The sequence below is a fragment of the Ruditapes philippinarum genome, unplaced genomic scaffold (assembly GCF_026571515.1).
Source record: "Ruditapes philippinarum isolate M1 unplaced genomic scaffold, ASM2657151v2 ctg584_1_1_1_1, whole genome shotgun sequence".
Lineage (NCBI taxonomy): Eukaryota > Metazoa > Mollusca > Bivalvia > Venerida > Veneridae > Ruditapes > Ruditapes philippinarum.
The window spans coordinates 323,455-350,480 of NW_026854286.1; the positions used below are offsets into that span (position 1 = coordinate 323,455).

The 27,026-nt window shown below is 33.3% G+C and overlaps 1 long non-coding RNA gene across 1 annotated transcript in view; it reads right to left on the bottom strand.

Moving 5' to 3' along the window:
- The window catches only part of LOC132739658 (uncharacterized), a 109,024-nt gene extending 92,027 nt beyond the window's left edge, over nt 1-16,997 (bottom strand). Inside the window, exons 1-2 of the long non-coding RNA XR_009627036.1 lie at nt 16,806-16,997; nt 666-730 (exon numbers count right to left, since the gene is read on the bottom strand). This is a non-coding gene — a long non-coding RNA (uncharacterized LOC132739658). The remainder of the gene's footprint in view (nt 1-665; nt 731-16,805) is intronic.
- Nucleotides 16,998-27,026: the final 10,029 nt, after the last annotated feature.

Sequence of the window (27,026 nt, forward strand, 5' to 3'; positions counted from 1 at the left end):
ATTGCCCATAAAACCATTTATCTATTTTTAGTAACTTTGACCTTGACCCTAGGGGTTCCAAATGCAATACCAACCTGGGTCTTCATATAAGTTTGCTAAATAGCAAGTTTGATTGCAATATCTCATCCTAACTCTAGTTATTGTCCAGAAACCATTTTTTTATTTTTAGTAACAGTGACCTTGACCTTGATCCTAGGGAGTCCAACAGCTATACCAAGCGGGGTTTCCACATAAGGTTGCTATATACCAAGTTTGATTACAATATCACATTCCAAATTCTGGTTATCGTCCCAAAACCATAAAGTAGACCGTCTGACCGACCAACAAGCTGACTCCCATATACCTTCCCTAAACTTCATTTGTGGGGGTATAATAAAAGAATAAATTTCTAAACAAGTACAAGTATTTTTGGAGAAAAGAATGCCTCCCTGGTTGAAATAAATTATTTAAAGAAATTCATAATTATAAATTTCAATGCTGAAATATTTTAGGATGTCTAGCCATATTACCAACCACACTAGTTTAAATTTGATCTCTCCACAATCAGACGCAGAGAGGCATGGTAACCTATAGATTGAAGGCAGCAAGCTTAGAGATTATTCTCAAACTTGGTCACCCAGGAGAGGGTCAGAGATTATTTTTGACTGGTTCAAAACTTTTCTCACCTGTCTGAGACTTGCTTCAATGAACTTGAAAATGCCAGAATTCATCTTGAAACTGGAGAACCTGTCTGAAATTTTTAACAAAAGTTGCTGTCATTCAAAATATGATTTATATGTTATATCATTTTATAAATAATTACAGGCATACCTATAGAAAACAGAACAGATTTATTAATTAACTTTTCATGATTTCCAAAGAATATAGGTATTTCTCTTTCAAACAAATTGCACAAAGATATCATGCATTTTCTTTAATTGGGATTCTGAGAAGAACTTTTTGTTCAGTCTTTCAAAAATATTGAGGTTCATAATTACAGGGCAATGATCATAATTTTAGAATGGGCTTGTATTGAAATAAAGCATATTAACCATTACCAAGCAATAACACTATACAAGACCCTCATTTCAAAATATTTTGGGGGCAAAAATTTCTCAATCTCATCGAATTTTTTTTTAAATTTTACCTGCCTTATGAAGGTGACCCTAAACAATCCCTAAACAATATTTTTTTTTCTTTCAAAATGAAATATGTAATACCCCTTTTTCTTCAAACCATAAGGAATATCCCAATTTATTGTCGCCTACCTGTGGGCTTCTGGTCCCAGCCCTCTATAATGTAATCAGGTCCTTACTATTCATTAGAATTTGACCAAAAAATCATTATTTATGACACAGTGACAACAACCAAAAATAATATGGGTATTGTAAAATGATAAAATGAGCCGAGTGTATTGTCTTTCCTTGACCATAGCGACAAAAGTTCCAAAATGGTACATTTATCAAAATGATTTATTCTTCTACAGATGGGTAGATAATTATGTTCACAAAAGACTGGGAAAAATACTTGTAAAAATAGTATTTTTATACTTTGTTTTTATAATGCCGAGGGCTCTTGTGGGTGACAAATATGTAATACCATTGTATTGTAACTGTATGTATATTTTTCTTCTTTTGTTTCCTTTTTTTGGCAATAAAGTAAAATATGTTTAAATCAGTGGATGGATACCTGGACTTTCAACATAATACATTAAAGATTAACGGCAAATATAAAATGATTCCTATCCTATCATATAGACAAGTCGCTTAATTAATACAATTGTGTTGTGTCGCATGAGCAAGTTTGACTGTATGTTTAAATCAGTGGATGGAAATGATTTGAATACTGTGCACAACCTTGACCTTTAACATTTTACCCCCCCCCCCCCCCCCCCCCCCCCCCAAAAAAAAAAAAGCTAGAACTATCACTAAATGTGATTAATACCCCGCAAGACTACTTCAGAAAAGAGGATGTTACTAGTAACAGAATACCTTGTTAAAGAATTGCAATAGAGTAATGGTTGAGAATTAAAGATAGTTGTGGTTCTTGTATGTTGCATTTCCTTTCAATATGGTTGGCCATTGATGAAGTTTTATTGAATTACTCTGTAATAAGTCCAGAAAGACAAGGAAAAGGAACAAAGGGCAATAACTCTATAAATACTGAAGATAAGTCCAAATAGAGTTATGGTTCTTGTGCACTGCACTTCATCTCACTGTCCTTGACCATTGTATAATGTTTTATTGAATTCCAACCATTAATTTTCAAGTTATGCACTGGACAATAAAAAGGAACAAAGGGCAAAAACTTTTAAATGAGTCAAGAAAAGAGTTATGGTTCCTATGCACTGCGCTTCCTCTCAATATACTTGACCATTGTATGAAATAGTATTGAATTCCAACCAGTAGTTTTCAAGTTATGCTCTGGACAAGAAAAAAGCAATGGAAAAGTAACAAAGGGCAATAACTCTATATAATTACTTTGGACAGAGTTATAGTTCTTGTGCACTGCACTTCCTCCTATTGTTCTTGACCATTGTATGAAGTTGTTTTGAATTCAAACCAGTATGTTTCAAGTTATGCTCCGGAAAAGTAACAGGGGGCAATAACTCTGTAATTAGTCAAGATGGAGTTATGGTTATTATGCACTGCACTTCCTCTCAATGTGCTTGACCATTGTATGAAGTTTTATTGAATTCCAACCATTAGTCTTCAAGTTATGCTCCGGACAAAAAAAAAGCAAGGAAAAGTAACAAAGGGCAATAACTTTGTAATTAGTCAAGATGGAGTTATGGTTCTTATGCACTGCACTTCCTCTCTATGTGCTTGACCATTGTATGAAGTTATATTGAATTCCAACCATTAGTTTTCAAGTTATGCTCCGGACAAGGAAAATGCAACGGACTGCTGGACCGACCAACCGACCACCTGGTGACTCCTATATACCCCCCCAAACTTTGTTTCTGGGGTATAAAAACAACAGGTTTTACTGTTTTTTACCTCAATCATATTATAATTATCCTTTGAAGCTTGTGACCAAAGAAGGCAAATGTTTTGTCATATTTAAACAGATAAGTCATTTAAACTTATTAGTATGGCATTTCAATGTTCTTGACCTTTGGCCTATTGACCATTTAAATAGTATCTGGATTGTCCACTATACTACACTAATATGTTTAGATATATTTCAAGTGAGATAATCAAATCTTTAAGTAGAAACAAGAGTTATAGAATTACCTCCCATACAAATTTCTAAACAGTTAATGGAAAAGAAAGAAAGAAAGAAAGAAGAAAGAAAGAAAGAATGATTCCTTTTTTGTTATTCATATGCAAGTAAATCTCAAATCTTGGAAAAGTATATGTATATTAGTTTATCTCAGACCATTCAAGTAATGTATTACCAACCAAGTTTGATAAATAAGACACTTGAAAGTTATAGTATAGTACAGTCCCTGGGGACCTTTTGTGTGCAAAAAGGTCCATGGATAAATGATATACCAATGTAAAGCTAAATGTTTGAAGTTTACAAAAAATTTGGGTAGACATGTCAAATAATGGTACGTTTAGAGAAATCCAAGATGGCCGCCAAGATGGCCGCCAAATTATTGAAAAATGGCTAATACGCAATTTATATGATAAAATTAGTTCTTTTTTGTATTTATTTTGGTACAGGTGCTGTTAAAACTTCACATACTATTGGAAGAATATGAAAAAGGGTCATTTTCCTTTTTCTTATGCATATACTCTTGTTTTCATAGAGATATTTTGCTAAAAAAGCATGAAAAAGTAACAAAAATCGACATGGGGCTGGCATTTTTTCCTATCAGTCGAGACATAGTGGTGAAAACTAATATTTTTACCATATTATACAAAGACCTGATCAACAACTTACTAATGGTACCCTTATTTTAATTTTTATTGTGTAAGACTGTGAATTCTGACATTCCTAGAGTGGGTGGGGTACACTTAAATTGAGTCCCAATTTCTAGTGAACTGATATATAACGATTATTAAGACTAAGAATAACCAACAAGATTACATTTTAAAATGTTCATAAGTCTCTAATTTTCTAAAAGGTAGATTTTTATTCTACAAGCAACATTAATTGGTTCTGTTGCCATGGCAACAAAGTGGTTAAATGAGAGAAACCCCGGAAACGTATGAGGCTTTCGGTTTTATCATTTCAAGCATGTTGTAGAAGTTAATGTCATGATTATGCATTACAGAATTCAGATACATTTGGATACATTTGAAACATAAAAAAAATCATTTCAAATTTCACTATATTGACTTTCCATGAAAAAACACAAATTTGAATTAAAGCATCGGTAACATTTTGCTGAACCGTTACTGTAACAATAAAAACGCTTAAAGTTTTAGAGACAAAAGATAATAATGAAATCTACTCAGAGTTATATTGAAAAATAAAATTTATGCTTGATGTTTGGCCCGATTTGAGAAAAAAACTTTTCACCATTCTTCTTTATTGGTCATTAAATAATAATAATAAATAACAAATAAAGCAAAAAAAATCCCACAGATCATATGTGATAAGAAGGAATAGACAATATGTCAATATGTTGTGATGAAGAACGTCTTCAAGATAATGTGCCATAGATGCATCTGGAAAACCTAAATGATTGTGTTCTCATCTCAATGCAATACAAGCCCAGCTGAAATATTTTAACAGTTGGAGAAACATGGATAAAATCACCATTTTGTGTTAGAAATTTGACACTTTCTTCTATTCTAATAAATATAGAGCAGCATAAATAATAAATCCTGTATAGATGTCTTGTTACGCAAAACAAATAGGCCATATTCCACCGTTGCCTCAAAATTCTTTATAAATTATTTTGTGACCTACAGGTCAAACCACCTAATGCTTTGTTATACGGTCAGTATGTCTTAAATGATCATCAACAAACTCCGGACTGTTCATCAAATGGCATCTTGTCTTATTACCATAAACAACCCTCCATTTAAACACATTAAAATAGAGAAAAACAGAATCCCTGAAACGTTGTATAGAATCTCAATTGTTTTACCTATTGAAAATTGGATACAGTAGGGACGAACTCCAGTATACATTAAGAACAAGCTACAGAAGAATGTACACAAAACTAAAACTTAAAAGTCTCAAATTAATTATACAATATAAGTAATTCCTATATGTAAATAATATGAGTTTTGTTACCGCAGTCTCACTTCGTTCTTTAAAAATATGTGACTATTTCAGAAGATGGCGGTCTCTTTCATAATATTATTATAAATCACGTTGAAAAGAATTTAAGATTATGTTTATATGCAAATAGTTTTACATAGTCCTATCTAGATTTGTATTATTGTTGAAATTTCATTTTTATGTCGAGTATTCTTTTTTTAAGGTTTATAACTATGATATAAGTTTGTTGATTTTAACGCATTTGAACATGTTATATATATCAGAAAGGCACTTAATAAATTTGGTGTAATGATAGATTTTGCTTTTGTTATCGACTGTTTTTTACCAGCTATAAGAAAAATATGTGTTTGTAAAACTTTAGGAGCGATTTTTGTTCCACTCACACAAAGAAGTATGTAAATTGTCGTCACGTAGTAATAAGCTATAACTATATACAGGTAAGCATTCAAATAAAATCTCAAAGACATTGGTAATCATATCAACTGTTACAGTTTCGTTATTTTCTCATCAATAAATATCAATAAATCATGTGGAATAACCCGCGGCTGAACGTATCCAAAATTCATATAAGCTTTCTGTCTTAAATAAGTCATTATAAAAGTGCAGTCTTTAAACCATAGTTTCAATGTAATTGGAGATGAGGAAAAACAGCATTTCTAAAATTGTCCGGTTGCATGTAATGCACATGAACACTAGTGTGTTCCAAATTAAGATTAAGTTCAGGACGTATTTGAATTTGGAATCAGGATGAACATATGACTTTGATTTCTTTATTTTACAAACAATTTTACTGTTTTCTTTATTTGAATAAGCCAAATTTCACTTTCTTACATACTTTGTAATTCTGATTTGCCTTAAAAGATGACCAGAAGGTGTCAATATTATGAAATAATGCACGGAGGGAAACATATTAGGCTTTCCTCAGTAAAGCAGGAAAGTCGCCACAAAGCCTTTTAAAGTGTTGATGTGACGTAAAAATAGGCTATATTTGATAAAATTTGACAGAAATTTTGTTTTGTTGTTGTTTTTTGCACAAATCGGATTATTGTATATCTTAGTCACAGAAGTTAAAAATAGAACTGACAATGTGTAATGTTTTCAAATATTCCCAGAAATAAATAAAAAAATCTTGAGCTTTTATATGTATGGCTTTTTAAGATGGGACTAAACCAACATTGTTAATCGCCTTCCGCGTAGAGGTAATGGGATTATAGGAATAGACTCCGTCTGTCTGTCTGTCCGTCCGTCCATAACACTTTCGTGTCCGCTCCATAACTTTTTAACCCCTGAAATGTTTTTGAAATAATTTGGCACAAGTGATCACCATAATGAGACAATATGCAGAGCGCAATAATTGGGTTGCTATCCCCAAGTTCAAGGTCACACTTTAAGGTCAAATGTTAAAAGTCTTCATTTAATAATAAAAAGTCTACATTTCGTGTCCACTCCATAAATTTTTTAAAGCTGTAAAGTTTTAAAATAACTTGGCACAACGGATCACCATTATGACACGACGTGCAGTGCGCAATAATTGGGTTGCTACACAAAAGGTCAAGGTCACACTTTAAGGTCAAATGTTAAAAAGTCTACATTTCGTGTCCGCTCCAACATTTTTTACCGCTGAAATTAAAAAAAAAAACATCTTGGCACAATTGATAACCAGTATAAGAACATGTGCAGAACGCAAACGTTGGGTTGCTACACCAAAGGTCAAGGTCAAATGTATAAAAATCTACATTTCGTGTCCCCTCCACAACTTTTAAACCTATGAAATTTTGTTTAAATAGCTTGGCACAATTGATCACCATTATGAGACGATGTGCAGAACGCAATAATTGAAATGCTGCCCCAAAGGTCAGGGTCACACTTACAGTTCGTATGTTAGAAAGTCTACATTTCGCGTCTGTCTCTAACAAAAACCTCTGAAATGTTTTTAAGATAAATTGGCAGAAATGATCAACATTATGACACCATTGGCAGAGCACAATAAGCAAGACACAACCCTGAAGGTCAGGGTCAAACTCAAGGGTCCAATGTAAAAACATTTTTTTCATGTCCGCTCTATATATAACTTATTGACAATTCCAAGGGTTTAAAAATACTTAGCACAATGATCCCCACCACGATACAGACCTCAACATCCAGGTCGCTGCAACCAATGTCAAGGTTATATGTTCTCCATAACTTTTTGACTTTATGGAAGATTTTAAATAACTTGGCACAAATAATCGCCATCGTGAGACTACGTGCTTATGATATGCATGACACAACATCAAGGTCATGGTTGGTAAAAGGTCAAGAAGTACACATTCATGTTTCTTGCGAAGCCCCGGAGTAAACTGTCTTTACACAATGTAAATATAGGAAAAACATGAAAATATTCTTCTCCATAACTGCAGGACCTAGTATAGAATACTATTAAATTTGCTTAAATCACGACCTTGTGGTCAAATTCATTTATGCCAGGGGTCACTTCAATTTACATATAAGAAAAGCTAAAAAAATAACTTCTCCCAAACCGATGCCTATAGCTAATTATTTCTTTTGTAGCCTTGTATAGACCAGTAAAAAAATTATTCAAATGAAAATTTAACCCACCCCTAGGGTCAATTTATTTCATATGGAGACACATAGGAAAACTTTTTTAAAATCATATTTTTTCCAAAACCAAACGCCCAGATCAGATTAGATTTTGGGTTAAAAGCATTGTCAAAAAAACCTTAATTTATTTTTCAAATCTTGACAATCTTGTCAAAGTTGCCCTAACCCAAAAAGTCATTTTACTTTGTGTTATAAAGAAAAGGCTTTGAAAACTTTCTTCTCCGTAAATAAAATGCTTTGATATTTCAGTGTGAAGCATTCATTCTATGACCATATCAATTTATGTCACGATATAAATCATATAATAGTAATAATACACAACTTCTAAGCTTGGTAAAGTCATGATCCGTTTGATTATAATTACCTTTCCCAAGGGACAATTGATTTACATAGTCAAACTTATATATAAAATCCTTTATAAAATCATCCCTTTAACCCCATTGTTTAGAGCATGTGAAACAATTTCTAGAAGACTTTTACCATGTTTCTTCAAATCATGAAAGGGCCGGGTCTGAGTTATACGCCAATTTCAACACTTCTTTGTTGATAGCTTGAAGGTTGGTTAAAGTATCTCACTTTCATGGATAAATAACCAGAAGAGTAATGACCAATTTCTACTTAGCTACGGTACTAACTTTTTTGACAGACAAATGACCGTAAAACTCAATGTCCGAGATCAATTGCTGTCTGTGGAACAAGAGACGCCTGGATTTTTACATCCGACACTCTCAGTAAAGTGCTAAGTTTGCAGGCATCAAATAATGATCATGAGTCTGGATTAAAACAAGAGCCGGTTGAACCAGGTGATGCTCCTCGACTAGGTTTTGGACACACGCCCGGCGACTATATGCTCCCCCATAATTTTTCAGCGAGCATAAAAATGGCCCTGCCCAGATGTCGATTTTTGTATAAAAAAACTCTTTGTCAGAAACCACAATGGAAGGCCATTTGTATGGAAGAATTGTCTTTGTTCAAATCATGGCCCCACTGGTATAAGGTGACCTAGAAGTTAAGACCTCGTGACTTACCTTCCTGTTTTTAAGCTAAAGAAATTTGGATAACAGACACAATATGACATGCCAGCTAACCTTAATCTGTTCTAGTGACCTCTTTGTATTTTGATTGTAAAATTTCAGATGCAGAATTATACACTGAGATCAGTTGACCTAGAATTTTATCTAGTGCAAGTTAGAATTACATAATACAAGCTACAACCTCAACAATAAATTCGATTGTCATTAAAATATGATATTGGTTGACCTAGAATTTGAACCAGTGACCTATTTATTTCTCGTTTTAGATGCAAAGTCTTAAATGTTTACCCTATGTACAGTTTCAAACATTTGATAATGCTTATATACATTTCTACCTTAAGACTGCCTTTTACTTATTATTATCACCATTAATCTTACTTATTATTATCACCATTAATTATCCTTTCCAAACATAACAACATTGACATCTGACATGACCTTTTCCTATGTATAGCAGTTTGAAAAAAGCAAATGCATGATGCAAATTCTTGAAATAAATTTATTCATCTAATTTCAAAATATCGGCTGTTATCTGTGTTGATAATTTGCTAGAATTAAATGTGACTTCTTTTAATGTTACATTTTTTTTCAATTTGTTACCATGGCATTGTGCACAGATTATTTATCTATAAGTTTGTGTCATTCTTAACAACATGCTTAAAATGCTAAAAGTTAAAAGTGTCATACGTTTCAGGTGTGTCTTTCATTTTACTTCTCTGCTGCCATGGCAACAGAACATGTTGAATATTGATAAACAAAATATCAGTCTAAGTTTCTTAATTATTTATAACTTAAGGAACATGCCAAAGTGCAATACATGTTGACTATTCATAGTTTTAATTATCACAACAAACCAGTTAACAAAATACTGAGACTTAGTTTTCGTTACCCCACCCACTTTAAGAATATCAGAATCTACATTATTTTACAATAAAGATAGAAAATAAGGGTGATATTAGTATGATCTTGTTCAAGTTTTTGTAGTATATGTAAAAAATATTCATTTACACAGCTATGCCTTAGCTGGTAGGAAAAAATGTCAGCCCCATATCAATTTTTGATAATTTTTTCATGCATTTTTTAGCAAATTTATCTATGAAATTCAGAGAATATGAAAAAATAATGGAAATGCCTCCATTTTCATATTGTTCCAATAGGATGTGAAGTTTTAATATTACCTGTACCAAAATAAATACAAAAAAGAACTAATTTTATCATATAAATTGCGTATTAGCCATTTTTCAATACTTTGGCGGCCATCTTGGCGGCCATCTTGGATTTCTCAAAACGTACCATGATTTGACATGTCTACCCAATTTTTTTTTAAACTTCAAACATTTAGCTTTACATTGGTATATCATTTATCCATGGACCTTTTTTGCACACAAAAGGTCCCCAGGGACTGTACTAGTATAGAAAAGACCCATTAATGGCAGATTCTACCTTAAACTTTTCATCTTAAAAAAATTACTTCACCAGGGGTAAGATCATGTGGTTCCAGGAGTGAAAATATTAAGAGATAAAAATTTAAAGATCCTGTATGTTGTAATTAAGGATGTAACAACAATTAAGTGAAATTTCATATATGTATACAATTATTCTTATAAAACAATTTCCAAACATCAAAGATTATGTTAATTATGTACTGTAAATGCCGATACACATTATAAGTAATCATTAACATATATGCATTCATTTCTTATTGACAAATTTGGCTTAGACTTTATAGAAAATAAATTTCTAATTACCTCCCTTTAGTTACATGAAATGTCAATTCAATAAGATCTTTACAAATTATGCTTTTTGGAACTTACAATATTGATAAATCTTCATGTGAGCATTATATTTATGATATAAAACCATAAAAAATTAGTTACATGATCTTTAATTTTATTCTAATGTGCTTTAATAGTTATGCAGTGGTAACCATTAGATGCTTTTCTAATTCATGTTCTAAATAAATTAATTCTTATGATCATTTGAGACAATCAACTTTAACAGTCTTAATGATTATTATACTGAAACCAGACAAATCATTTTACTGTTTTCAGTGAACTCTTGTTAAGTTGTGACGAAACAAATTAGTAGTCCAACTAGACTTGAAGAAACATGGAGATAATTTTTGACAGGCAATGTCGTTTTCCAGCAGTTTGGCAGTCTGTAAAATGTTCATGCCAAATTAATAAGGCTATTATCATATATAAATATTTTATACAGTAGTCGATATAGAAAATGCCCTGAAGTTTCATCTTTACCACCACTGCTAGTCCAACTAATTAGACTTGTCAAAGAGACACCGAGATAATTTTGGACGGGCGCTGTCTTTTTCCAAGTCCAACCACGAACTGCATTTTTATGCACGGACGCTTCCCAATTAGAAGTTGTTGGGAGCGAAAACTAGAAAAGTTTCAAAGAAACGGTCTACATTACCTGAAAGAGAATCGTTTTTTATGCAAGGTTCTAAATTATCATACTTCAAAGTCGAACAGAAGTCTAAATATTCCACTTTAATTTTTTTAATCGTTGAAAATTATTGAAAGCGGCCATATTGGAAAGCGGTGTCATGGTAAAATTGTAAACACTGGTAAAATCCATGGTGTAACACAGGTATCGGCGGCAATCGATTGTATTTGCCAAGCTATACAATTTGTTTATGTTATTTATATGAATTATTGCAGGAATAACTCTTTTATTCACACACAAATATTTCAGCATTAAAAAGAGAATGTGTAAAGGAAATTATGATAACCTTACTTAGAAATTAAATAGTTTATGATGCCCGATGTCAGATCATACTGCATTTAAGTCCGTTTAAATTGTCAAATTAGATATTATTAAGTTGGATTTTTTAACATCTGTGATCATTAGGTGAAATTTCTGAACTACCTTTTTATTTTATAACCCTGCCATGATTTCCCACATACGAAAATACAATGTAATTGTAGGTACATCTTAATGAATTATAATTATACTATACATGATGAAGCAAAGAAGTATTTCAATTTATATTACACTCCATATCAATTTCTAGTTTATTATCTTTAAAAGAAATTGAGGACGGTTGTGTATGGGAAGAAGTTCAAAACAACCAAAAATAACTTTAAAACTCTGAAAAAAATCTTTAAATTTCAAACTTTAAAATGGAATTTCAGACAGTCCTCAGTAAAATACAATTGTCGCACAGATTTGACGGGTTTTATGATAAAAACACAGCAAGCGGAAATTAAGTGACCGTTATTTAGATGTTGAATAGCATAACAATGTAAGACAGATGGGAGAAATGTTGGAACGATTGTCGCAAAAGGCACCAAAACCTCTGATACCCATTAAAAATTCCATGTTATCTAGTTCCCGTTGAACGGCACCTCGAATGTGTCACATTGAAAGTTCCATGATTACCGCCGTATTATGTACACATCTGTGGATGTTGATTAAAAATTTCAACATTATTATGTTTAAGTGATCAATTCTGTTTAAACCGGCGAAAGGGAGCACTTGAACCTACCAGAGCCGTCTTTGGCACTCCTGTGTATTTATGTTTTATTTTGCAGTTTCAGGCGTTTTTAGTGGGGTTTTTTGGAGGGTGGATACATGAATGTGGATAAGTTTTTTCTGTTTCTTTACATTTCTTTGCTTGCTTGCCGAACCTTGTATTGATAATCATTATCTGTTTGTTACGGTTCGGTATACATGTATACAATATGATAAACGAGATGAACAAGGAAAGGCGGCGTTCAATGAACGCAAACCCCACACGACCCAGGAACATGAACCATTGGCAAGGAGCCCAGGAGGATCCTAAATTAAAACTGGAAAGGGCGCAAGGGAGAGCACGGTCAGGCTTATCACTAAAATGTAACTGAGAAGGAAATCAAAGAAAATAAATAAATGAATGATTAATAGGACCACTAAGTTAACGAGCACAGGGGAAGAGGATAGGAAATTCGGGGAGGGGGCGAAATAAAGAAATAAAACTAGGGGCAAAGGGAAGATACTTACCAAAGACGAAAAAACAACAAAGGACACAAACAAAAGTGTCACCAAAACAGTATGAAACAGGACCACTCAGTTAACAGGCACAGGAGAAGGGGATAGGAAATTCGGGGGAGGGGGCGAAATAAAGAAATAATACTAGGGGCAAAGGGAAGAAACTTACCATAGACGAGAAAACAACAAGGGACACAAACAAAAAGTGTCACCAAAACAGTATGAAACAACAAGACATACACCTTATACATTTATAAGTCTCTTAATCTGTTCATTTGAAAATTCTGATCTTCTCAATGACTTTTTTTTTAATATCCTCTACTTAAAATTTATTTCAATTAAAATATGTGACCCTTCCTTTATAGTTACACAGCATATGGCTGGATCACAATAAAGTTCCTTTTTAGTAAATTAATAAAGTACGTCAAGAAGACATTTAACTTTATCAATAGGTTTAATTTGGTATTATATATCGGCAATCGGTGAAAAAGAGCTCTTGAAATATCATTTGTACAAATACTGAATAATTTGAAGTGTATTTCAAATAGTTTCCTTCAATATTTCTTTTACGTTCTTAATTGTCATATAAATATGCATGTATAAATGAAGTCAGTATTTTATCCGAGAGTGACATTTGGCAGTCATTAGCAGTAAACAAGAAGGCAAACCACCAATTGATAAATGTTGAGTACATGTATTAAAATATTTAAAAAATATTAACAACAGTACTTGTACGGAGCCTATTTGAGACCATTGCATTTTAGGTTAAATACAATGATACTTTTCAATAGTATTTAATAATGCACACATTTATTAAAAAATAATGAATAGATTTATTTCCCCCGATATTTTGTTTAATTTAATCTTCATGCGTAACCCACACATACCTGCTAGACACACCACAGGCAATCGGTGCGTGGCTTGGATAGTATACATGTACATGACCACGCCCACTTACTTTTTTATAAATTTTTTTTTTTTTCACTAATAAAATATTTTTTTATTCAAAATATTTTTAAAATATCTTATTTTCAATAAATCAACAAAGAAAATTTGTTTTTAAAAAAATTCATCCATATATACTATTAATATAGTAAAGGTAGAAAGGTTCGCCAGCGGACCTACCACCAGGCCTTATGTTACCTCCCAGATCTTTGTTAATTGTCAACCAATTTTCACCAAATAAAGTGCAATCTACGCAGAAATGATTTTTCTTTCGAAAAATGTACAATATTAGAACAGTTGGTACGACAAAAGATGGAATTTTAAAGCAAAAATGCACTTTTTGTCTAGGTCGGCCATCGCATGACCGAGCCGAAAGTAGACGATTTTGAACATAAATCGATCTTTTTCTTAATAACAAACTAATGTCAGTGCATGCAAACAGTTGAAATAGAAAGGCAGCTATAAAACTATCGCTTACCGGTCCAAAGTTAATCCAAAACGTCTGCAGGTACGCACTTTCAGTAGTTATTTGCACTAACTTTTTAAATTCCCTGACATTACATGTATACAAATGCTGACCCGGATGTATCTGATGCGTACCCCTTTTCGCATAATAAAAATTGAGCGAAGCTGGGTACCAGCAGGAACCGAGCATGCGTACCTTGAATATCCGGATCAGAATTTGTATACATGTACAATGTCGGGAAATTTAAAAAGTTAGTGCAAATAACTACTGAAAGTGCGTACCTGCAGACGTTTTGGATTAACTTTGGACCGGTAAGCGATAGTTTTATAGCTGCCTTTCTATTTCAACTGTTTGCATGCACTGACATTAGTTTGTTATTAAGAAAAAGATCGATTTATGTTCAAAATCGTCTACTTTCGGCTCGGTCATGCGATGGCCGACCTAGACAAAAAGTGCATTTTTGCTTTAAAATTCCATCTTTTGTCGTACCAACTGTTCTAATATTGTACATTTTTCGAAAGAAAAAATCATTTCTGCGTAGATTGCACTTTATTTGGTGAAAATTGGTTGACAATTAACAAAGATCTGGGAGGTAACATAAGGCCTGGTGGTAGGTCCGCTGGCGAACCTTTCTACCTTTACTATATTAATAGTATATATGGATGAAATTTTTTAAAAACAAATTTTCTTTGTTGATTTATTGAAAATAAGATATTTTAAAAATATTTTGAATAAAAAAATATTTTATTAGTGAAAAAAAAAAAATTTATAAAAAAGTAAGTGGGCGTGGTCATGTACATGTATACTATCCAAGCCACGCACCGATTGCCTGTGGGCAACACTAGCGATAGTTTGGACTGATTTTTACTGCTTAAACCTGAAAGTAACTTCAATTACCTCTAAAGATCAATAGAATATAAATTTTAGTACTAACTTCTCCTAGAAAAAATATTAGATTGAACCTGTCTTAACGCATACATGCGATTTATTTCAAATTTGTACTGTCTACTCTATCTTCGGCGGACATGTTATGACGTCATCGTAAAAATTCGATTCCGTGAAAGCTGGTAGTAGCTACCAGTGTGTCTCACAGGCAATCGGTGCGTGGCTTGGATAGTATACATGTACATGACCACGCCCACTTACTTTTTTATAAATTTTTTTTTTTTCACTAATAAAATATTTTTTTATTCAAAATATTTTTAAAATATCTTATTTTCAATAAATCAACAAAGAAAATTTGTTTTTAAAAAATTTCATCCATATATACTATTAATATAGTAAAGGTAGAAAGGTTCGCCAGCGGACCTACCACCAGGCCTTATGTTACCTCCCAGATCTTTGTTAATTGTCAACCAATTTTCACCAAATAAAGTGCAATCTACGCAGAAATGATTTTTCTTTCGAAAAATGTACAATATTAGAACAGTTGGTACGACAAAAGATGGAATTTTAAAGCAAAAATGCACTTTTTGTCTAGGTCGGCCATCGCATGACCGAGCCGAAAGTAGACGATTTTGAACATAAATCGATCTTTTTCTTAATAACAAACTAATGTCAGTGCATGCAAACAGTTGAAATAGAAAGGCAGCTATAAAACTATCGCTTACCGGTCCAAAGTTAATCCAAAACGTCTGCAGGTACGCACTTTCAGTAGTTATTTGCACTAACTTTTTAAATTTCCCGACATTGTACATGTATACAAATTCTGATCCGGATATTCAAGGTACGCATGCTCGGTTCCTGCTGGTACCCAGCTTCGCTCAATTTTTATTATGCGAAAAGGGGTACGCATCAGATACATCCGGGTCAGCATTTGTATACATGTAATGTCAGGGAATTTAAAAAGTTAGTGCAAATAACTACTGAAAGTGCGTACCTGCAGACGTTTTGGATTAACTTTGGACCGGTAAGCGATAGTTTTATAGCTGCCTTTCTATTTCAACTGTTTGCATGCACTGACATTAGTTTGTTATTAAGAAAAAGATCGATTTATGTTCAAAATCGTCTACTTTCGGCTCGGTCATGCGATGGCCGACCTAGACAAAAAGTGCATTTTTGCTTTAAAATTCCATCTTTTGTCGTACCAACTGTTCTAATATTGTACATTTTTCGAAAGAAAAATCATTTCTGCGTAGATTGCACTTTATTTGGTGAAAATTGGTTGACAATTAACAAAGATCTGGGAGGTAACATAAGGCCTGGTGGTAGGTCCGCTGGCGAACCTTTCTACCTTTACTATATTAATAGTATATATGGATGAATTTTTTTAAAAACAAATTTTCTTTGTTGATTTATTGAAAATAAGATATTTTAAAAATATTTTGAATAAAAAAATATTTTATTAGTGAAAAAAAAAAAAATTTATAAAAAAGTAAGTGGGCGTGGTCATGTACATGTATACTATCCAAGCCACGCACCGATTGCCTGTGGTGTTGCCGGTATATTTTCCGTGCGTAAAAATGACAGTTAAAATTAGGCGTAACGGTTTGACAGTAAGAAAAAAAAAGTCTGTAAAATGGGTCAAACCGTTCACGCCGAATTAATTAGGCTACACCACTGCAAGCCCGAAACGTCTTATATTTTGCTACCTACAAAGTTATACATACATGTATATATCTGCTGATGAGTGACCTCACTCCTTAAACATGTATACTGCCATCTCTTCCACTAAATATTACACAATCATGATGTTTGACTCGCAAATTACACGTAGTTTCCTTGCTTTCCCGCCAGCAGAAGACCGGAAGCTGGCTCACGTGGACGTGGGAATCGTGCGTCTGCTCCAATCGGAATGCGTACAGCACCAAACTCCTCGCAGCGGTTACTTCCCCTCATCTGTACAGTAACGTTAAAGTAGCAAAGCGTGACGTAACCGCTGTGAGGAGTTTGGTACAGCACTCGGAAGAATGACGGAAAGTGCCGAAAAGTTGCGACTGTGCAACGCCTTAATTTGCGACCACTTTCGAATCTAAGGTTCCACTGTCCAGTTCTGGTGTCATTATGGGGTAACGTGGTCGTGGCCAGAGAAGGGGTAAACCCACGATCCCTTGGATGGAAGAAAGACATCTCAACGGTTGAACCGGGAGGCTAAACCTGTATCATAAAAGAATGCATTAATTGCATTTCTATTTTTTTCTTTCTACCATTGTTTATGTTTATACAAAATCCTGCAATATTCTTACTTTATAATTTAAATGAAATGGCCATCCTGCCATATATGTTTGTGTAAATATCATTTGTTATCTATGGAGAGGAACTATATAAATTTTCTTTCCTTCTAATCCTTTTCAATTTTATGTAACAATTATACACATATAAAATGTAATTTATGTAAAATATTGAAATGAATATGTTTAAACTAAAGGAATACCCAACGACATATGTTTTAATATTTTAATAAAGAACCAAGTTTTTCGTCTAATACAAGTACATTGCAAAATCCGACAGTATGACCCTGGCTTATGCTGGGCGGCATATCCGCGTGTTTTTTTGAGTATCGAACTCGATTCAAGGAAACTTATTAGTAACTACTCTTATTGTCATGTTGTTATTTACACATGTACAAATATCCTAATTAAAATATGATTAAACCAAGGAAGATTTTATCCATAATTTTGCTGAACATTATCAAATTTGATGATGTAACACAGGATATCCGGAATTCAAAGCATTATCTTTGTAAATGCTTCTGTAGATTTTTCTTGAATTTTAGAAATTTCAAGTGCCGCCATCGTTATATCACCAGCACAAAGGCTATATCAAGTATCAAAATATCAGTCTAGTGCCTGTGTACCAGCCGAAATCAGAAAATTTAGGCAAATAAATTAATCGACATGTATCATAATGTCATAATGCATGTAATTAAACGTTTAAATTCCTCAGAAATCCATATTTTTTTTTAATTCTTTCGAAATGTCAAACATGTGAAACATAAGAATCTAGAGCATGTTCTAAACTAAAATTCTGAAGAAAGTAGCGCTGTACGTGCAGTAATGTGTCGTAAAAGTAGCAAAATGTAAACAAATAAGTATCTTGACTTCATACAAACACTATAATCAAATCTAAAGGCTGCAAGCTCTGTGGTATTTTCTGATCTTTGTAATCTAAATCGTACTGTATATCTGTATGCCTTTTCCTGTACATCGCTAAAAATAGCATTTTCATTGATTAAAATCATATTCATCCGCGTAATTTGTGATTGTGCATTTATTGACAATTCTATAAGCCAACGCTACTTTTAAACTTTGAATGAGTTGCTATTTGTTGGATACTTGTAACAAAATAAAAATATTTCTTTCTTTTAAATCGCTAGTTTTAAGCTGTTTTGAGAACTACTTGTTGTTAGGTTTGTCGTGAAACTTGTGTGTCAGAGATTGAATGTCCGCTATGTATTTACTGATCTTCGATCAGAAAATACAACCATTTGCCAACATAACAAAATCAGCAAAAGATAGTAAATGTACATTTATATGGAAAATTAGTATATTCTTTGAAACTGTAACAAGATACCCAAAATAAAAAAACTTATTAGAAAAAAAACTGATAGCATTTCTGAAGCATAATGTCCCATAATGTCTTTCTCTTGAAGTTGTAGCGATCGTAATTGCCGTGAATGTAACAAATTAAATCAAAGCGCCGAAAGTACTGTTTGCGTCAACCGGTATCACACTATAACAGAACACTTCACATGTGGATGAATGCGATTTGTGAAGGTGTCATATTTATTTGGGCGAATTTTAATTTCACTAATTGACTAAGCAAGAAATTAGCATAAGCGCAAAACATATACACAACAAATGCTTCATAAATCATAATGGTATAGTCTATTAACGAGAGTTTTCATTGCGCAACTTGTTTTTTTTTTCATATGTCTCGTTGAATTCCATAATTGCCACTCACTGAAGTGTGATCATAATGCATGGTTTTTCTATAGTTTTGCTGTAATATAATTACAATATTCAAATTGAACATTTAAAATTTCTACAATTTTATTTTATTTTACTTCATTTTTGGTTTGAAGACTGCGGCATGGAATATTTTTAGTTAAACATTTGTTTTACGAGAATCGCTCATATCGCTTTGATAGACAAGAAAAAATTGGAGATTAAAAACATCCCACAAGCTTTGCGCAAATTATAGGCCTAAAATAGCCTAAAATAATGAAAAAATGTCCTGTTTGGGCCCCAAACACATGTTTTCGTTTGAAAAATGTTGATAAAAAAGTGAGCACTTTTTCGGTGCCGCCCCATCCAAAAGGTACATCAGGGGGTTGCCAGAAGGGGGATGTGCCCCCTTCTGTTTGAGGGGTTTGAATGGGGGCGGCAGTCCCCCTCATCGCCAAGAAAATAGGCTAAAAATGGCCCAGGTCGATCATAAGGTAACGTGTAACCAACGCTGAAAAGCCTTTGACTCCATCTGAATCCATTGAGAAGTTGCAGCATTTTGAAATCAATTTTGATGGTAAAAATCAATGCAAAATAGTGATTTTTTGCAATTTTGAGATGTCCCCTCGTTGCCATGGTAACAGGAAATTTAAGACTGAGCATGTTGTTACAAAGGCAATGGTCCAGTCAACATTTGTGCCAAGTCTGATTAGTATTGAAGACGTTTTTATATAGTTTTATAGCAATTTGTACTTGTAACGGGAGACTTTTCAATGAAAACAGTCAATTTTCACAAAATGCTCATGCAGTAATGGGTAAATATTATTAGAATGCCGGGAGAAAATCTCGATAAATAATACTGTAACATAGATAATATAATTATCATACAAATTTATTAGAAGATAGGAAAACAGATATAGCCCATACTCATGATACTAATTTTTACTAGTTTTTCTTACTTTGTTAAGAAATACGAAGTCGTTTACTTTTTGAATCAATGCATACATCCCTGGTGATGGAATTATAGCTGCAAGCAATTCAAGATGAATAATAAATATTCAAAGTGTCTTTAAATTAGTAGTACATGTATATCAACAAAACATCATGCTTAGCTTTACAGATATACAAGTTAACGCTCCATAAACCACGCGACGCGCCTGTACCATCTTAATCAGACATCAATTAGAATGCTGACAGCTGTAGCTAATAAGTATCATTACTTGCAGTATCACCAGTATTTTTATAGTTTATAGTTCTCTATCTTCAAAACCTAATACATGTGTTTTTAAAGTTTTATTCATAACATTGACAATCACTTTGACAAGATAAAAGGAAAACAACAGGATGTTATTTTAAGCAGTTTAATGGGAATGGTGAAGGAAAGGTGGCATTCAATGAACGCATTACCCTTTAATTGGAGTTTTCAGCTTATTAATTTGTTTGCTTGTGCCATAGGCATATGATAGGCTCGCTATGGCATTGTATTTGTAGAGTGACATTATTTGTTACTAGTATATTCTATGTCACAGTCTTTCCAAGTCTTTTCAGATAAATTGTTACACTAAATTGATAATGCGCTGTCTTGATATAAATCATTATTCTTACTAATTATTACACTCTATGTACAACAGTTTTTTTCTGACGGTCTTGTTAATAAATGAAATTCATAAACAGAGAAAAACAGAAACCGTAGAGAACGCCCAAAACGACAAAATTGAAAAGGTTGCAGGCTCCGCTCGGTCAGCCGTTCTGTACTATGTACTTTGATTTAACCTTGCAATGTTGGAAGTGATTAAACACATAAAAACTCTGGAAACAAAGTGATCCCTTGGAAGCATTAATCACAACAAAATTACAAGAGAATTGCATACTCGGTTTGATTTAGTCTGTACATGAGGGATAATGAATACGTGCAACATCCCTCACGTCCCCTAGCACCAGCTTGAGCGGTGCTCAATTCTCAACGCTTAATAGTGTTGGCATCAATGAATCCGATGGACCAGAAAAATATAACAACAATGAAGTGAAGTACGGGGCAACTTTTTACAGCTGCCACACAGCACTTGACACCTGCTGTTGTGAAGTATAAAAATCTGGAAACAAAGTGATCCCTCGGAAGCATTAATCACAACAAAATTACAAGAAATTACAAGAGAATTGCAGACACATTACACACATTTTGATCAAATGAGGATATATATAATCGTTTGCAATGTTTGTTACTTTAAATTATTTGCATGGATTGTGTAAGCATCGGGTGCAAAAGTTTCAAATCTTCGGAATGTATGGTGGATACATTATAGACATAATGAAGAAATAGTGATTTTCAAGAGAAGATCTATTAATTTTTATGATCAAATGAAAAAAGCACGTTTCTTAATATTACTCCTGGTTAATTCTGCTCCTAACCATCAATGTGAAAAAATAGGAACAAGGCATATGTTTCTTTATTTGGTTGTTAATTTAAGTCTTCAACATTTACAATTTGTCGTTTTGGACTTTCTTTAGGGATTCTTTATTTCTCTCTATTTTAATTGATGTGCAATTCGGTGTGTAATTTCTTAAAGCTCGTTCAGCACGTCATTATTGTTTGGTTTGTGGCATTTTTAGTTTTAACTATTTGGCATTTTCTAGTTGGGTGGTTCCAAAATTCCTAATTGAATAATGTTGAATCACCCTTACGATATGCTGCCTGCTTTTTAACTTTGTCTATGGACATCTTATCTGTGATATGCAGTCTTCATAACCTTCAAAATTACATTTTATTTAGTTCCGTCCATTGTTTTCTCGTTAAAGACACACACTTTTACTTACTTAGGCACATTTTTTCCCTATTCATGTATAGAGAGATCTACTGAATAAAACCAAGTTTTTCAAATTTCTGAGATGTGGTATACTAGTATGTCCATTTTTTACATTCTTTCCAGCATCCCCCCCCCGTCCGATTCCGACGACCAGGTTTCGTTGAATTGAGTTTATGCAAAAAGTTTTCATAACCTCATTTGAAAATGATTGATAAAATTATCCTACAATCAGTTTATTATTTCATTTCTATAATAGTATAACAAAAGTAAAAAATAGAGTTTCCAATCAGTTACACGAAACCAAAGTTTGCTTGCCTTGAATCAGACACTTTATTTAGAACGGATTTAAGTGGGCGTCAGGGATGTTGCACTTTTTCATTATGCCTCATGTTCAAACTCAATCAAACCGAGTCTGCAATTTTCATGTAATTTTGCTAGTTTTAAAGCTGCACGCCTCCAGATGAGCCAAAATATTTCAAGAAAATCAATCTTGATAAAAATGCACTAAACTTTTAATAAAGGTAAAAACATTCAAGATCAAAGTTATATTTTACATGTTATGTACGGTTAACACTGATTTTGCAGTATTTTATCACCAAATTTCTACTGCGTTACTAACGCAGTTAGTGCTGTTTTTGCTTATGTTAATTGACCACTTTTAGGTAATTTTCGTGGATTGTAAGTGCCGATTGCAATATGTAGAATTTTTTTGATCACCTTACATGATTTTACTTTTAAGTACACTTCCAAAATTTTCATGAAAATCAACATGAATCTGGAGGCGTGCTGCTTTAATGCTTCCAAGATATGTAGAACTCATACATGTATACCAAATTATGGAAACGACTAATGGCAGCCAACTTAAGTTTATCAGCCAATCACGGATCGTGTTTCATGGCAAAGTATCACAGTAATAAACGAGATCAATAAAGGAACACGATAAAGAAATTAACACTTAACATATAACAATTAAGTATATACACTTATGGTCTGACAACAGGTCTACTTGGTCGTTGAAACTTCATATATTTCATATACAAAAGTACATGAAAATAACAGTAACTTTACATGCACTACTTTCAGTTAAAAATATATGTACATTATGTATTAGCAATCAAAACGACAAAGTAGTTATGATAAGAGCCACATGTATATGTTGGACAGATTTTTTGCAAAGGATAAAATTACGCATAGATCTTCAATGGATGTCTTAATACTGTCAAACACTCTCATCTGATGAGACTAACTATATAAACTTTTCGTCATAAAAATAGAGAATCAAAGCACAGAAGGCGCTGAATTTGTTTGGGTCTCAGAATGTCAGAAAGGTGAAGGTTGTGAGATTATAAACCAGTTTGTTTTTGTATAGTGCCACCAATGCTTACCAGTATTATAACTGTAGTAAATTGGCTATAAGACTAATTGCAACACTGATAGTCAATTCAATGTTTATTTGACTTGAATTTTTAAAAAAAAATGAGTTGCCTCAACTGGGATTTGAACTCCAGACCTCTCGATTGATAAGCGAACGTGCAAACCCCTCGGCCACGGTGAAGTTATATGTTAATGGCCTGAAGAAAAATATATTAGTCTAAATTAGGGTTTGTAACTTTTTTTCGACGCTAAACCTGTTGTTTAACACAGATGTAAATAATCATGGAGCTTACTATAAGCATGTATATCTATAAAGAATGAAACAATATTAGAAATCTTCGACCATTCGGGAACTACTTTGCTTGAAAATTAATGCGCCTGTCATTTGACAATCTTTACGCATTGATCTCCCCTGAATTTTTCGGCGTTAGTGTACATATAAAGGGAAGTAACCACTTCAAAAATGCGGACTACTTTAGGCATTTGCAATTAACAGCATTAGGCTCTGAAGTTTCGCTACCATTATTTGTTTGGTCTGACGACCCAAACAAATAAAAACAGAATCCATACAGAAAGCCCAACACGGCAAAATTAAAAATGTTGCAGGCTCGGTTTGATTGAGCCTGTTCATGGACGGTACTGGAAAGTGCAAGTTACCGTCCACGCCCCCTTGGCAGAATTCAACATTTAAACACGAAAATGGTGTAATCGAATTTAGAAACACCCGCGGCGGTTATCATGGAACCTTCAATTCCATGAAAAGCGGCTTATGTGTAGCATCTTCACAGTAAGTTTTAAACAGTCTGTGTTTTTATATATTTCTAAACACCCCTAGCTACAGGGTAATTCTAAGTACCATATCATGCCTGATATAAATCAAAGCACAGAAGGCGCTGAATTTGTTTGGGTCTCAGCATGTAAGAAAGGTGCAGGTTGTGAGATTATATGTATAGTGCCACCAATGCTTTCCAGCGTTTTAATTGTAGTAAATTGGCTATAAGACTTATTGCAACACTGATATTCAATCCAATGATTATTTGACTTTAACAATTTGAAAAAATATGAGTTACCTTTACTGGGATTTGAACTCCAGACCTCTCGCTTCCGAAGCGAGCCCGAAAACCCTTCAGCCACGGTGAATTTATATGTGAACGGCCTGAATAAAACCATATTATTCTAAATTAGGGCTTGTAACGACTTCAACTGTTGTTAAACACATGTAAATAGTCCTGGAGCTTACTATAAGCATGTATATTTATAAAGAATCAAAGGGCTGCAAGTTCTGTGGTATTTTCTGATCTTTGCAATCTAAATTGTACTGTATATATGTATGCATTTCTATGTATAAGTTTATTTTTATGTATTATAATTCATTTTGCAAGGCACCAGAGTTTGTTACATACGGATTTCTGCATAACTAGAGTTGCATCAAAAAACATTTATGTTCATTTTTTACGACAGCCAGACTTTATCCTTGCATATCATGGCTACTTCCTAAACAAAGACACTTAAAAAAGAATTTAACAAAAAAAAAAAGTTTCCTCGACTGGGATTTGAACTCGGGACCTCTCACTCACTAAGCGAGCGCGTTACCACTGTACCACGGCAAAGTTACTCACACTCATCTGAATAACATCAAGTCATTCTAAATTTAGAACTTCCATTGCATTTCGGGTTTGTAATCCTTATTAATTTCGAGGTATTTTGTTCAGGATAAACCTGTTGTTTTAAATTGAAGTAAATATTTTAGCGAAAATCTTCTCGCCCAAACAGTCCGACATGTAGAATCTATATATTCCACTTTTCGGTTTGTGTAGTATTCGGTAATCAACACCGCTAAAAATAGTATTTTCATTGATAAAATCATATTCATCCGCGTAATTTGTGATTGTGCATTTATTGACAATTCTATAAGCCAACGCTATTGTTTAACTTTGAATGCGTTGTAATTTGTTGGATACTTGTAACAAAATAAAATATTTCTTTCTTTTAAATCGCTAGTTTTAAGCTGTTTTGAGAACTACTTGTTGTTAGGTTTGTCGTAAACTTCTGTGTCAGAGATTGAATGTCCGCTTTGTAGATCAGAAAATACAATAAAACAATATTAGAAATCTTCGGCCATTCGGGAATTACTTTGCTTGAAAATTAATGCGCCTGTCTTTGACCATCTTTACGCAGTGATCTCCCCTGAATGTTTCGGCGTTAGAGTACATACAAAAGGGAAGTAACCGCTTCAAAAAAGTGGACTACTTTCGGCATTTGCAATTAACAACATTAGATTCTGAAATTTCGCTACCATTATTTGTTTGGTCTGACGACCCAAACAAATAAAAAAATTATTTTGATCCTAAAGATGTCTTTAAACTCATCCAAAAGATTAATGTAAATAAGGCTTCTTGCCAGGGATGTTATATTTCCGATCCTTAAAGATCGCTTAGCACGACATTATTTTTTGTGCTTGTGGTATTTTCAGTTTTTTTATTTGGCTATTTTCTAGTTGTTTCAGTGTTTTGAATGTCAAGTTTATTATCAATGTTAGATTCATAGGATAAGCCGATTTTTGTTGAATATACTTTATTAGTTGAATTGCATTGTGTCCGTTTCCCTTTTTATACAATATCTAAAATCAGCTGGTATAACTATTTTATTCTACAAATACAGTTTCAATTTTTATTTTTATTTTTGTATTAAATCCAGATAAAAATGTTGTAACATTTTTATCTTTAATGATCCCGGCATATATTTTTCTCGTTAAAATGGCCTCAGAAATGTAATTTTAACCACGGACTTTAACTTCAACACATGCCATGATGAACGCTTCAGACCCAATTGCTTTTCCTATTATTATATTTTTATTTGTTTGTGTCGTCAGAATTTCAGACTCTGATGCTGTTAATTGCAAATGCCGAAAATAGACCGCTTTTTTGAAGCGGTTACTTCCCTTTATATGTACACTAAAGCCGAAAAATTCAGGGGAGATCACTGCGTAAAGATGGTCAAATGACAGGCGCATTAATTTTCAAGCAAAATAGTTCCCGAATGGTCCAAGATTTCTATTATTGTTTTATTCTTTATAGATATACATGCTTATAGTATGCTTCATGATGTTAAACAACAGTTAGTGTCGTTACAAACCCTATTTTAGAATAATTTGGTTTTCTTCAGGCCGTTAACATAACTTCACCGCTGCCGAGGGGTTTGCGCGCTCGCTTAGGAAGCGAGAGGTCTGAAGTTCAAATCCCAGTTAAGGCATCTTTTTTTTCAAATTGTTTAAGTCAAATAAACATTGAATTGAATATCAGTGTTGCAATTAGTCATATAGCCAATTTACTACAATAAAAACGCTGGAAAGCATTGGTGGCACTATACAAAAACAAATTGGTTTATAATCTCACAACCTTCACCTTTCTGACATTCTGAGACCCAAACAAATTCAGCGCCTTCTGTGCTTTGATTTCTTTACGTTTTACCAGCACTAATCTAACGCAATCGTAGCTTCTCGGCTCTTTCCGCCAATTTTCCGATTGGTTAGTCTGGATTATTACCTGTCCTATACTAAATTTTATAGTTCGACGGGAACCAGACTAACGTACGTAGTTGGGCACGGCCCGGGTCAACTCGGCACGGGTCAACTCGGCCCTATAATAAAAACTTAATAGGATATAGATTGTTTAGTTAATAAGTTTTTAATGGAGTAAACTTCTAGATAATTATTTAGAGTAATGGTCAATTGAAAAATTCGGCTTACAATTATCTTTCTTTAAAG